Below are 13347 nucleotides of genomic sequence, written 5' to 3' on the forward strand. Positions count from 1 at the left end.
AGATGATATGGATATATCAATGTAAAACCCAAGAGGCAATGTGGCATAGTATATAGAGAACTGACCTTGGAATCAGGAGGACCTGGATTCAAATCTTGCCTTTGACATATACCAGTTATATGACCCTGGGAAAGTCACTTAACATCAGTGTCTCTATGACAGTAAGTTCCATATCTCATTAGGAGCTCTCAGCATAGATCTAGTGAGGAAAAAAAAGAAAAAATATATACCAAAATATTCATAGCAACACCCTTTTAAACCAAAAAAAAATGTCCCATAATAATATTTACATAGGACTTTCTGTGACTTTATAATTATTATCTCTCATTTAATTCTTGCAATAATAGTTGGGAGGTAGATACTATTGTCATCCTTATTTTGCAGATAAGGAAATGAGGCAGACAAAGGATAAGTGACTTGTCCAGAGTCACACATCTAGTAAGTGTCTGAGGCTGGATTTGAACACAGGTATTCTTGATTCCAGACCAGGCACTCTACCTGCCTACTACTACAGAGTGGGGAATTACTAAATAAATTGAGTATATTAGTACAATGGTATATTATTGCATCACAAGAAATAATGAGTATGAGGGAAGCTGGATGACTCAATGGATAGAGAGCCAGGCCTGGAGATAAGAGGCTCTAGATTCAAATCTGACCTCAGATACTTCCTAGCTGTGTGATTCTGGGCAAGTCATTTAACCCAGGTTGCCTAGCTCTTCCTGCTCTTTTGCCTTGAAACTGATAATAGTATTGATTCTAGGACAGAAGATAAAAGGAAAGGGAGGGAAGAAGGAAGGGAGGAAGGGAGGAAGGGAAGGAAGAAGGAAGGGAGGAAGGGAGGAAGGGAGGAAGGAAGGGAGGAAGGAAGGAAGGAAGGGAGGAAGGAAGGAAGGAAGGAAGGGAGGGAGGGAGGGAGGGAGGGAGGGAGGAAGGGAGGAAGGAAGAAGGAAGGAAGGAAGGAAGGAAGGAAGGAAGGAAGGAAGGAAGGAAGGAAGGAAGGAAGGAAGGAAGGAAGGAAGGAAGGGAGGAAGGAAGATTTTAGAGAAACATGGGAAGACCAGTAGGAATTTTCCCAAAGAGAAGTATGCAGAAACAGAACAATATACACAATAATACAATAATCTTATTAAAGGAGGAAAAAACCAACCTCTAAATCCCTCTAATGGTCAGCCTTGGTCCCTCAGGAAAGATAATGAAGCAAACCTAACTCCATCCCACTGAGCTAGGGGATTATGGGTGTGGGATAGGCATCTCTGGTTAAACACTATCATTATATTGGTGGTTTTACACAATTATCTTTATTACATGGGAAGTCTCAGTGGTAGAAAGCAGGTATATATGGAAATTATTGCAACTTATTAATAAAACTTTTAAAGAAACATCCAGGTTGGCTATTTTTCCTTACCATAATCCAAAAGTTTAGAAGCTAAATCTAGAAACTCTGAACCATGTAGTAGCTGAGAAGTCTCACTTTTACTCATCCATATCCAGGTGATATAATCAGTTTTTTCACCCCAAAAGAGAGCCAGAGTAAAGTTCAACTTAGTCACCCACTTTCTAGTCTGTCACTCCAGAAAACATGGAAGATACACACTGAATCTTTTCATCTTCCAGGTGTGATAAAAGGTTACATATGAACTTTGGAGGTAAATTGTGTGTTGAATCAAATTATTTTGATTTTTAAGGTGATAGAAATACCATTCAGCTTCTCCATTTGTATTTCATTTATCCACTGGTCAAGGAGAAAGGAAATTAGTTTTAAAAATGAACACATGCTGACATGTATTTTCTCTCATGTCATGGAGAATATGGAAATTGTATTGTGTGAAAGCACTGGTATAACCTATACCAGCGTTGGCAAAGACAGGGCACCCATGCAAAACTGGCACTCAGGGAGCTGCTCTGTTCCCCCTCTTCCCAGGACCCCAGGACATTTTTTGCATGCCCCACCCCTCTGTCCAGCCACCCAAAGCAAACACTTTTCCCTCAGCTCTCTCCAGTACTGGCAGGGGGAGGGCTCACAGAGCTTGGATTTGTTCTCTAGGCACTCGAACTTGGAAAAGTTTTGCCAACACTGACCTATACCAAGACTATATGCCACCTCTGGTAGAGGCTGAAAGGGAGGAAAGGAGGGAGATAAACTGAATTACAAAAGGTTTAAAAAAAAGGTCAACAATTATATCAACATATAATTGAAAAAATATTTTAATTTTTTAAAATGATTATGCATCAGGTAACTAGGAAGCACTTATGCCACTGGATTAGATGAATACACCAAATCTTCGAAAGATTCAGAATTGGACGGCCACAGCATCTAATCACTTTTACCTGGTGGGTTCTTGTCTATCTGTCTACATACCTATATAGAGTCAGAAGAAACCTAGTAAGCCGTGCCAAGGCTGAAAAAAGTCTGGCAAAAAAACTGAAGACCAGAATGGGCACAGGGGGCATTTCCATCATGTGTACCCCATTGAAGGTTAGAGATGAAGCCGAGAAAAGCTGGTTTTGGAAGTGAACAGCAGGCCTGGAAGATGGTACCCAAAAATGGATTTCAACTTCTGGATCACAGTTTAAGCTATATAGCAAGGACGGATTCTCCTGACTGGAGTGAGAGAACACATAACAAACACTGGTGAGAATGTACTTACTGAACCGATGTGGGGTGAAGCGAGCAGAACCACGATGACAATGTATACAACACCAAAGACAAAGTTGAAAGATGCAAGAACTGATCTATGCAATGGCCATCTGTGATTAAAGAGCGCTCGGGATGAAACATGCTACCCATCATTTAGCAGAGAGGTGATGGATGCAAGGTGCAGTTGTGTGTGTGTGTGCTTTTAAAACCCATTTTAGAATCTCTACTGAGTACCAGTTTCAAAGCAGAAGAGCAGCAATGGGGATGAGGTGACTTGCCCAGGGTCACACAGTTAGGAAGTGTCTGAGGTCAAATTTGAACCCAGGACCTCCCATCTCTAGGCCTGGCTCTCAATCCACTGAGCCACCCAGCTGCCCCAAGGATCCTTCTTGATTGATTGTTTGATCCCAAGATCACCTGAATTACTCAAGAGTGGGAAGCCAGGACTCGCCTTTATTAGGTCCACATTGCCTCTGCAGAATGATGTGGGCCTAGTTTCGTAATTATTGGCATTTTCTAACCTTAAAAGTACATTTATGAAATCATACTAGGGAGGATCCCTCATTGTTTCCCTTGAGTATTGCATCCGACTGTCTCCTTTGCCTCCCCAGAGGCCTAAATACACCATGGACTTGTTCTAGTGTGAGAAACTGTGAATTATGGTGCTGGAGAACGTCATGGAGGATGGCAGGGGAGGGGAGAAATTCCTCCCATTATCTCTTCCCCTGGAATTAGAAGGACCAAATACATTATATGGGGGATGGCCGCCTGATAGACTCTCCTAAATGGGACGGCAAATGTCTCTGGAGAAAGAGACAGAAACAGAGGCAGAGGAGAGAGAAAAGAGAAAGGTTCCACGGGATGAACGACTGCTCGATGAAGGTCTCTCTTGATTTCTTCTTCCTTTTTTATACATCCTTCCTCTGAAACAGTCAACAAACATTTATTATGGTATTTTTTAGTATTATAAATATCTGTTGACTAGAATGTGTGAATTGTGTGCTCCCGCGGAGGGGGTTGTTTTCAGCTTGTTAGGACGGGGGTATGTCATTCCATACAGCTTTTCCTAGATTTCCCAGGCAAGGGAACAATAAGACAAGAGGAATGCAAATGCAAAGACTCTAAAGTGTCCTTGGGCTCTTCGTGTCCTGAATTTGTGAATTCTGGTTCCTCTTTGGGGACTACCTTAGGCTTACCCACATATTTTTGACCTCTGTAGTAGCCCAGGCTGCCTGGGGAGGCTCAGGTAGAATAGAAGTTCCTTTAGGGCAAAAACCGTTTTGTTTGGGACTTTGTTCCCCCAGAGCCTACCCTTGACTATAGTAGATGTTTATGAGGTAGTTGTTGAACGGAACTGGACAGTGTGAATTAATGGAAGCTCTAGGCCTAGTGGGTATTGATGGCATTGTTGTGCCCTATGGTGTGAGGGTGAGCTACAGAAATGGTTTCTCAGGGGCAGCTAAGTGGCTCAGGAGCTAGAAATCCATGTCTAGAAATGGGAGGACCTGACCTCAGACAGTTCCTAGCTCTGAGACCCTGGGTACTTAGCCTCAATTGCTTAACTCTTACCACTCCTGCCTTGGAACTGATATTCACTCTATCGATTCTAAGACAAAAGATAAGGGTTTTAGGAAAAAAGAAGAATGATTTCTCAGTTGTCAGAGGACTGGTGCCCTGGAACAAAAACAAAACCACCTAAAGCTGCTGGTTTGGGGAATATCACTGAAGAGTGTCTCTGGGCAGGGGGTGAATGTTCAAGAACATTGCAAATATGGCCTTCCCAAAGAGCAGGGACTAATTCTTGCCTTGTATCCCCACTACTTGACACAGTGTCCAGCATAGTATAGGTGTCTATATTGTTAATTGTTAATTGAATGCCATCACATAGTTCTATAGAATGTAAGCACCTTGAGGGCAGGAACTATTTTGTTTTTATTTTTGTGTATATCTCTAGTGCCTAGAACATTGCCTTGTTCATAGTCTATAATGGATAAACATTAGATTAGATTGAAAATGGCAAAGTGATTGAGGTAACTAAGCTAGGTAACTCAGTGGACAGAGAGCCAGGCCTAGAGATTGGAGGTTCTGGGGTTCACTTAAGCCCAATTGCCTAGTCCTTACCATTCTTCTGCTTTGGAACTGATATTTAGCATTGATTCTAAGAAGGCAAGCATTTTAAAAGAGAAAGACAGAGAGACAGACAGAGAGAGAGGGAAGGAAGAGAGGAAGAAAAAGGAGGAAGGAAGGAAGAAGGAAGGAAGGAAGGAAGGAAGGAAGGAAGGAAGGAAGGAAGGAAGGAAGGAAGGAAGGAAGGAAGGAAGGAAGGAAGGAAGGAAGGAAGGAAGGAAGGAAGAAAAAGGAAGGAAGGAAGGAAGGAAGGAAGGAGGGAAGGAGGGAAGGAAGGAAGGAAGGAAGGAAGGAAGGAAGGAAGGAAGGAAGGAAGGAAGGAAGGAAGGAAGGAAGGAAGGAAGGAAGGAAGGAAGGAAGGAGGGAAGGAAGGAAGGAAGGAAGGAAGGAAGGAAGGAAGGAAGGAAGGAGGGAATGGAGGGAAGGAGGGAAGGGAGGAAGAAGGGAGGAAGGGAGGAAGGGAAGAAGGAAGGAAAGGAAAGGAAAGGAAAGGAAAGGAAAGGAAAGGAAAGGAAAGGAAAGGAAAGGAAAGGAAAGGAAAGGAAAGGAAAGGAAAGAGCATCATGATTAGAGCAAGGGGATGCTCCTTTAGTCTCAGACATGATCATGTCAGCAGAAATAAGGGCACAGATCTTTATACTCTTGGATAGATATTATCACTGCATTCTGAGCGTATCCTCTCTAAGTAGTTACCATTGTTCTCAGGAAATGTTGCCATAGAAATAAAGAAGTTTGAATCTTGACTGGCATATACTGCTGAGATGCTTCAAGAGTGGCAGGTGTCAGACATACAAAAAATGAAGACTTAGTTAAAGAAGCCTCAGAGGACCTGTACTTGATTGGTTGTCTATGTTAAAAATGGAAAACCTGTCTACTAGAGTTCAGAAATGCTTGAGGGCACTGGATAATCACTTTGGGGGTTTGGAGAGTGTGAGGACCTTCAAATTCCTAACTACATCCCCAAAAGAGGGAGAAAAAGTTTCTAGCTGTGTAGAGAAATTAGAAAAGATGTTACAGAAAGGGATGGTCCAAGGAGTAGTGACCATAGATCCTGGGGAACAATTTCAATCTTACTTGTAATAGATAGTAATTCTATAAGCCTAGACCCAATATTGATTCTGCCATTTCTGAGAGACAATCAATGAATGCGGCTGGATGTTCCCCATTGTTTTGCATGAGTTTATCAAATCTAGCCCATGCATTAGGCTTCGAGCAACACTGCTTTATAGTTTGGAGCAAGTCTTCCCTACATTTCCTTAAGTATGACATGCTAGTGGGATTTGCAAAATCTAGATCTTCCCTTTGCTCCTCAGTGGGCCAACTAGTTAAGTTGTTATCAGTCCTGGTCTTTTCAAGGAATTGCCTTTGCTCATGGGGACTGAACAGTTCAGATAGGAGAAACTCTACATCTTCAAAGTCTGGGTCAAAGATCCTAAAAGCCTGTTTCAGTTCTTTCTCTGTCTTAAAAGGTTGTTCTAAGAAATTTGGAAAACGTCTCTTCAGGGAGTCAAGTTGCTGTGATGTAAACTGTCTGTACACTTTGAATTGTAGCACACCAGCTGTACTTGAAAGCTTGGTGACCTCCTTTAATGGACAAATTTTTTCTAGTTCACTATCAGACTTAGTGTCCTTATCACTTTCATTTCCCTTAGCATTGACCTTAGATTTCTTTGCCTTTCTCTCTTTTTCTTTGGGTACACTGTCTGCCTGACCATTGTTCTTGTCCTTAATATGGTCTAGTCCCTTAGCCTTGATCAATTCCTCAAACAAGTTCTTAATAATGTTTTCCAGGTTATTATCTACCATTAGTATCTGTTCTGCCTTTTTGGGGATCGCAAATCTATAAATATTTTTCAAATGGGTCAGAGTCTGGATGGCTGCCATAGAGATAACATAAACCTGAGTCAAAATCTGCCAGAGTTATAGGTTCAGTTTGAAAAGGTAACTGCAGTATAAACATGGTAGCATTGCCAATGTAATCCAGAGAATCAAATATCATGTGGGTCATTCTGCTAGAGAGTATATTGCAGACCCAGAATTCAGTAATGGTTGCTAGTACCACAGCTCCACAGATAATTTGCTTAAACATCTTTCCTACTGTAGTTTCTAAGGATTGTGTAGTTCAGTTGTTTAGGGGTGCGAATCTGTAATAGATAGTAATTTTGAGGGTGTATATTAATACTAGATAAATAATGGATCAAGGTTTGCCTACCCTCCCTTTTCCTCCCATTTTTCCTCCCTCTCTTCAGAAGCCTTTCAGCTTCCCCCTCCCCCTTTTCTTCACTCAGAGTGAATTATGAGATTTCAGAGGAAATTCTCTTTTCTTTTCTCAGCAAGAGTTTATTTGGGGAATACAGGACAAGGATGGAGGATAAGGTAAGAGAGATAGGATTTCCCTATTCTCTATAGGGAGCCTTGGTTTGGAGGATATTGGGAGAAATGGCAATCCTGTCACTCTTATGAAACAGAGTCAATCAGAGAGATATGAGGACAACTTATCTTTCTTCTTTCTTCTTCTGTTAATCAGATCAGATCAGTCCCAGAGATACAAATAGGTTCTTCTCCACTTTTGTCAGAAGCCAAAAGCCTCAGCTTCTTCACCATCAGCCACCAGCCAAAAGCCCAGAAGCCCAGTTCAGCCATTGGCTTCACTCCAACTGTTTTCCCAGTAACATTCCCAAAGGAATGTTCATTTTGACTGACAGATGATGTCCTTTGCATGCATTTAATTCTCTCCTTTACTTACTCCAGGGTTATAGGGAACCTTAGAAGGTAAATCTCTTTTTGTTCGGTCATTTCAGTCATGTCCAACTCTTTGGAGCCCACTTTGAAGTTTTCTTAGCAAAAATACTAGAATGATTTGTCATTTCCTTCTTCAGTCATTTTACAGATGAGAAACTGAAGTAAATAGGATTAAGTGACTTGCCTGAGGTCCCACAACTAGTAAGGGTCAAAGGCCAGTTTTAACTGAAGAAGATTAGTCTCCCTGTCTTCAGGTTCCATGTTCTATCCACTGCACTGCCTCAAATCAAAACAACTCAGAGATTCTATCTTTAAAAAAGTGGGCAAAGATAACAAAATGTGGAATTGTTCAGTGTTGGAGGATTTAACAAGAAGAGAGAAACACATGTGCTATAAGTGGAACTGTGAACTATTCTGGCATTCTTTTTGGAATTATGCCCCTCCTAAATTACTAAAATATCTATATCCTTTGACCCAGTGATCCTACTGATAGACATATACTGAATGGAAGTCAGATAGGAAGGTCCCAAATACAACAAAATGTAGTGACCTTTATTGTTATAGCAAAGAACTACAAAGTATATGCCTTTTGGTAGGGAAATGGCTAAACAAATAGGGGTTAATCAATGAAATGAAATATTACCATGTAAGGACAGTCAGGTGGCTCAGTGAATAAAGAACCAGACCTGGAAACTGGAGGTCTTGAGTTAAAATCTGACCTCAGACACTTCCTAGCTGTGTGACCCTGGGCAAGTCACTTAGCCCCTGTTGTCTAGCCCTTACTGTTCTTCTGCCTTGGAACCAATACTTTACTAAGTATTGTATTAATTAGGTATTAATTCTAAGATGGAAGATAAGAGTTTAATGAGAAAAGAAAGATTACAGTACCAAAACAAACAGAAAATAAGACTTTAGAGTAATATGAAAGACTTATACAAAGTGAAGCAGATGGAAGAAATTAAGCTTTAAACAAGTTTTTAAAAAATTCGATTGTTGGAACAGAACAAAGAAAATGAGATAATATACAATGGTTACAATACTGTAATTAGAAAATACAGTAACAACCATAAAAGTAAAATCAGACCCTATTCAATGGTAATATCCAAATTTGACCTTCAAAAGAGTGGAATGCCTTTTTTGAAGAGGCAGAGGTATAAAATAATGCATAGTCTGTCAAATTCAGTAGATGCCTTTGTTATCTTTGTTAAAAGTCTTCATTTGGGGGCAGCTAGATGGCTCATTGGATAGAGAGTCAAGCCTTGAGACAGGAGATCCTGGGCAAATCACTTAACCTCAGCTGTGTAGCCCTACCATTCTTGTACATTACTTAGTATCCACTAAAAAAAAAAATGCTTCTTTGTTTTTCTTTTTAATTGTTGTTGGAACATATTCAGGAAAAGAATATGATGTAAAAACAAAAGATCAAATACAATGAAGATAAGATTTTTAAAATTATTTTTAAAGAGAGAGATGCCCAAGAATCAGTTCAATAAAAGCCATTTGCTAAGAGTAAGGGTCAGTAGGTTTGGCATCCAGGTTTTCTGACCTAGGTGCAAAACTCTAACCTTAATAGCATTCTGACTTTCTACTTCTGTTAAATCCCCTATTCCTCCTCTGCCTCCTACTCCTTTAAGTCCCAAGTAAAATTCTGCCTTCTACAGGAAGCCATCCTCAGACCCTTTTCATTCTGGAGTCTTACCTCTGCTAATTGTTTCCTATCTACTGCTTAGCTGGGACATGGCCATTGGGCTTGCTAGAGCTTCTTGGAGCCTCAGGAGAGAGCTGGGAAGGGCTTGACAGCCCTCATTCCAGAGGTGTGAGTCTTCTATGCACACTCTCATCTCAGTAGACAGGCTTAAACCATGTTGAAGATAACTGACAGGACTTAAACTCATCAGTGAGACAGAGGATGTCTTCCTCAAGCCTGTAAAGACTTCCCCTGGTACAACCGGAGGAGTTTCAACGTCCATGAAGGCAGAGGAAGCAGGTACTGTAGAGCGCTTAGGACTTGGTTAGACAGAATAATTTACCTGGCTGATCTTTGGAAAAGGGAAGAACTTATGACCAAATGAGAGATAGTGTTATAAGATGTAAAATGAATAATTTTTATGATACTGAATTTAAAAGCTTTATACAAACAAAACTAATCGAACCAAGATTAGAAGGGAAACAAACTGGGGGAAAAATTTATAACAAATGTCTCTGACAAAGGTATAATTTCTCAGATTTATAGAGAACTAAGTCAAATTTATAAGAATACAAGCCATTCTCCAATTGACAAATGGCCAAAGGATATGAACAAGCAAGTTTCAGCTGAAGCAATCAAAGCTATCAATAATCATATGAAAAAATGTTCTAAATCCCTCTTGATTAGAGAAATGCAAATTAAAACAATGCTGAGATGCCACCTCACACCTATCAGATTGGCCAATATGACAATAAAGGAAAGCAACAAATATTGAAGGGGATGTGGCAAAATTGGTACACTAATGCATTGTTGGTGGAGTTGTGAACTGATCCAACCATTCTGAAGGGCAAATTAGAACTACATCCAAAGGGCTTTAAAATTATGCATGCTCTTTGATCTGGTAATACCCCAACTGGGTCTGTATCTCAAAAGGATAACAAAAAAGGGAAAGGACCTACTTGTACAAAAATATTTATAGCAGCTTTTTTAGTGTGGCAAAAAATGGAAACTGAGGGGATGTCCATCAATTGGAAAGTGGTTGAACAAATTGTGGTACATGTTGGTAATGGAACACTATTGTGCTATAAGAAATTATAAACAAGATGATTTCAGAAAAAGCTAGAAAGATCAGCAGGAACTGATGCAAAGTGAAATAAGCAGAACTAGGAAAACATTATAGACAATAACAGCAATATTGGACTATTGAATAATGATTATCTGTGAAAACTTGGCTACTCTCAGCAAAGCAATGATCTGGGAAAATCCTGAAAGACTTATGACAGAGAATGCTATCTACCTTGGGATAAAGAATTGTTGGGGTCGTCTTTCACATTAGTGTATTTTTGGTTTTATTTTGGGGTTTGGGTTATGTATGAGTGTGCTCTTACAACAACGACCAATACAGAAGTGTGTTTTGCATGACAAGAAAGATAAATTAAAAAAAATTTTTTAAATAAAAGAACTTTGTTAGACATCAAAGAAGCCAAGGTCATCCATTGAATCCTGGGGCCGCATCAGTCATCTTGATTTTTGTCTTGCCACTGGACTTAGATGACTGGGAGAGTGAGGCTGAAGACTTTGTGCAACTCTGACTCATTTAAATCTAATTTATGAGAGAGTTAAAAGGCATAATCAGAGATGTCATTTTGGTCCTCTACACATATGAAGGATGACAACCATGTTTGCTGTATGGAGCTGGCTATATATAAATCATATTTTACATAAAAATATATAAACATAATATATGTAAACAAATATAAATGTCTGTATAGTTTCCCCTTTAGATTATAAATTCCTTGAGACCAGGAACTGTCTTTTCCCTCTTTTTGTATCCCCAGAGCCTAGCACAGTGCCTTAGTATGTGCTTAATAAATGCTTATTGATTAATTGACTGCACCCAGTCATGAACCCAAAGCATATAGTCATCATCTGACATGTTTATTATATACTTGCAATGCCACCAATAATTATAGCATTTACTCCATTTTTTATGTTTGGTCAAGAATTTCTTCTTCACATATTTTTGGAGCACTGGAGGGCTGAGGAGACCTATAGACCCATGACCAATATGTCATGAAGTTGAAGAAAGGGTTGAGAGAGGGCCCATTACCAAGTTATGGTTCTTCAGCATAGAAGAACACAAAGAGGAGGCAATGATAGAATGCTGGCCCTCTAGTCAGGAAGACTTAAGTTCAAATCTGGCCTCAGATATTTATTAGTTGTGTGATCATAGGAAAGTCATAAAACTTTTGTCTATTTTAGCCTCCTCATCTATAAAATGGTTCTAATAATAGCACCTACCCATTACAGTTGATGTGAGGATAAATGAGTGTTTCGCAAACTTTGAAGTGCTATATAAACTACAGCTATTGTTATAGCTATTAAGAGAAATGAATGCCATTATGATGCTCAAGTTCACTGTCAGGTATTTTAAGTTGGGAGATATCTCTAAATATCTATAATAATAGAATTCTAGATTTAGAGATCAAAGGGACCTTAGAAACTATCTTGTCTAACCCTTTTATTTTATAGATGAGTAAATTGAGTCCAAGGGGACAAGTGGCTGGTTTAAGATTATATGGGCTGTAATCAGGTGAGCAATGACTTGATTCCAAGGCTTCTGATCCCAAGTCCTATGTTCTTCTCACTATACCATAGTTCTCTAGAAAAGACAAAGTGGATAACAAACAAAATCCATGGAACAAATGACTGATAGACTAGAAAGTAAACCAGTCATTGTTGTTCATTCATTTCAGTTATGTCTGACTTTTCCTGATCCCATTTGGGGTTTTCTTGACAAAAATACTGGAGAGGTTTGCCATTTTCTTCTCCAGTTCATTTTATAGATGAGGAAACTAAGGCAGAGTGAAGTGACTTGCCTAGGGTCACACAGCTAATGTCTGAAGCCAGATTTGAACTTAGAAAGATGAGTCTTTCTGACTCGAGTCCTTGATCTCTATCCACTGTGCCACCTAGCTGCCTTAAATCAATCTATGAATTAGCAAAGGAAAGCCATTGGAACACTTCTAAGAATATATATATATATATCACATTGTTGCAATGGGATCCATATAGGAATTGTTTGAACTAAGAATAAAATATCAAGGAACTGGGCCAGAAAAAGTTCCATCCCCAGGTTTCACACTTATGTCTCTGGAGAAAACCCAATATGGAGGTATCCTGAGCCAGTTCTTATAAGGATGAGTTCAAATTTGAATACCCTGCACAAGGGAATATGGGATAAGACATGACCTGTTCTTACAATTGTCTAGCTATAAGAGAGAAATTAAATGAAGTCACCTTCAGTCTAGATCCCAATGGAAGTCTCAGGAAAACAGAGGCTAAAAGGATATAAGAGACATTTTTTTAGGCGTATGATCTAACTGGTCTAGGGAATACCAGGTGGGGAAACTCTACACCAGTACAGACCAGCACCTAGTGTTCCTTTTCTCTTTGAGAACATCGAGTTCCAAGTTAATCATTTCATAATAATTTTGCTTGAAGGCGAGTTCAATGAGAACTCATTTGTTTTGATTTCATCCCATATAGACTGACATAGCATTTCTTCTTTCTTTTGGGTTCCAGATTTTCTCTGCGTTATGATGCAAGTATCTCCAGGATAAGTTCTTCAAGGATTGCTGAACATGTTGCTTTTATTATTCATTACATTGGCCTAGACCCCACTTCACCCAACAGAGAGTATTGGGGAAACATTAGTTTAGGAGACTAGATGGGGATTCTAGAGGTCCAACTGATTCTCTGGGGGTTCAAATACATATTTTGGATTAAAGATTGTTCCTTCAAAAGTCTATTTTGTTTCCTTACTCGTACTTTTCTCTAAACTATTATGAATGCTTCTAAGTGGGATAATCGGTCTTAAAGTGAGGAATAGGCTTCTAAAGGTTTCCTGGCTCTGAAGCAAGAAAGAGAAAAAAAACCCACAAAGTGTCCTAGGACTCTTCATGCTTGAGAATTTCTGATGTAAAAATGTATAAATCCATTTTCTGAGCTCCCCTTTGTACCATTACCAGAGAGCTCTCTCCCACAGTACAGTATTTTCTAAAAAGTCGAGCAGGTTTGGACAGATTACAGAGAAGTGGGCTGGAAATAGCCCTCCCTAAGTTACAAGAAATCATCTCTTCCATCTCAG

The 13347-nt window shown here is 39.6% G+C and overlaps 1 long non-coding RNA gene across 2 annotated transcripts; it reads left to right on the forward strand.

Annotated features, from left to right (window-relative positions):
- Positions 1 to 956: 956 nt before the first annotated feature.
- On the forward strand, positions 957 to 13006 carry LOC103099871 (uncharacterized). Of its 2 annotated transcripts, none has more exons than XR_008915586.1 (2): positions 957 to 3523; positions 12783 to 13006. It is a non-coding gene; the product is annotated as an uncharacterized LOC103099871 (long non-coding RNA). The 2 variants fall into 2 exon arrangements; XR_459006.3 differs by lacking the exon at positions 957 to 3523 and adding an exon at positions 5103 to 9497.
- Positions 13007 to 13347: the final 341 nt, after the last annotated feature.

The sequence above is a fragment of the Monodelphis domestica genome, chromosome 1 (genome assembly GCF_027887165.1).
Source record: "Monodelphis domestica isolate mMonDom1 chromosome 1, mMonDom1.pri, whole genome shotgun sequence".
NCBI classification, from domain to species: Eukaryota; Metazoa; Chordata; class Mammalia; order Didelphimorphia; family Didelphidae; genus Monodelphis; species Monodelphis domestica.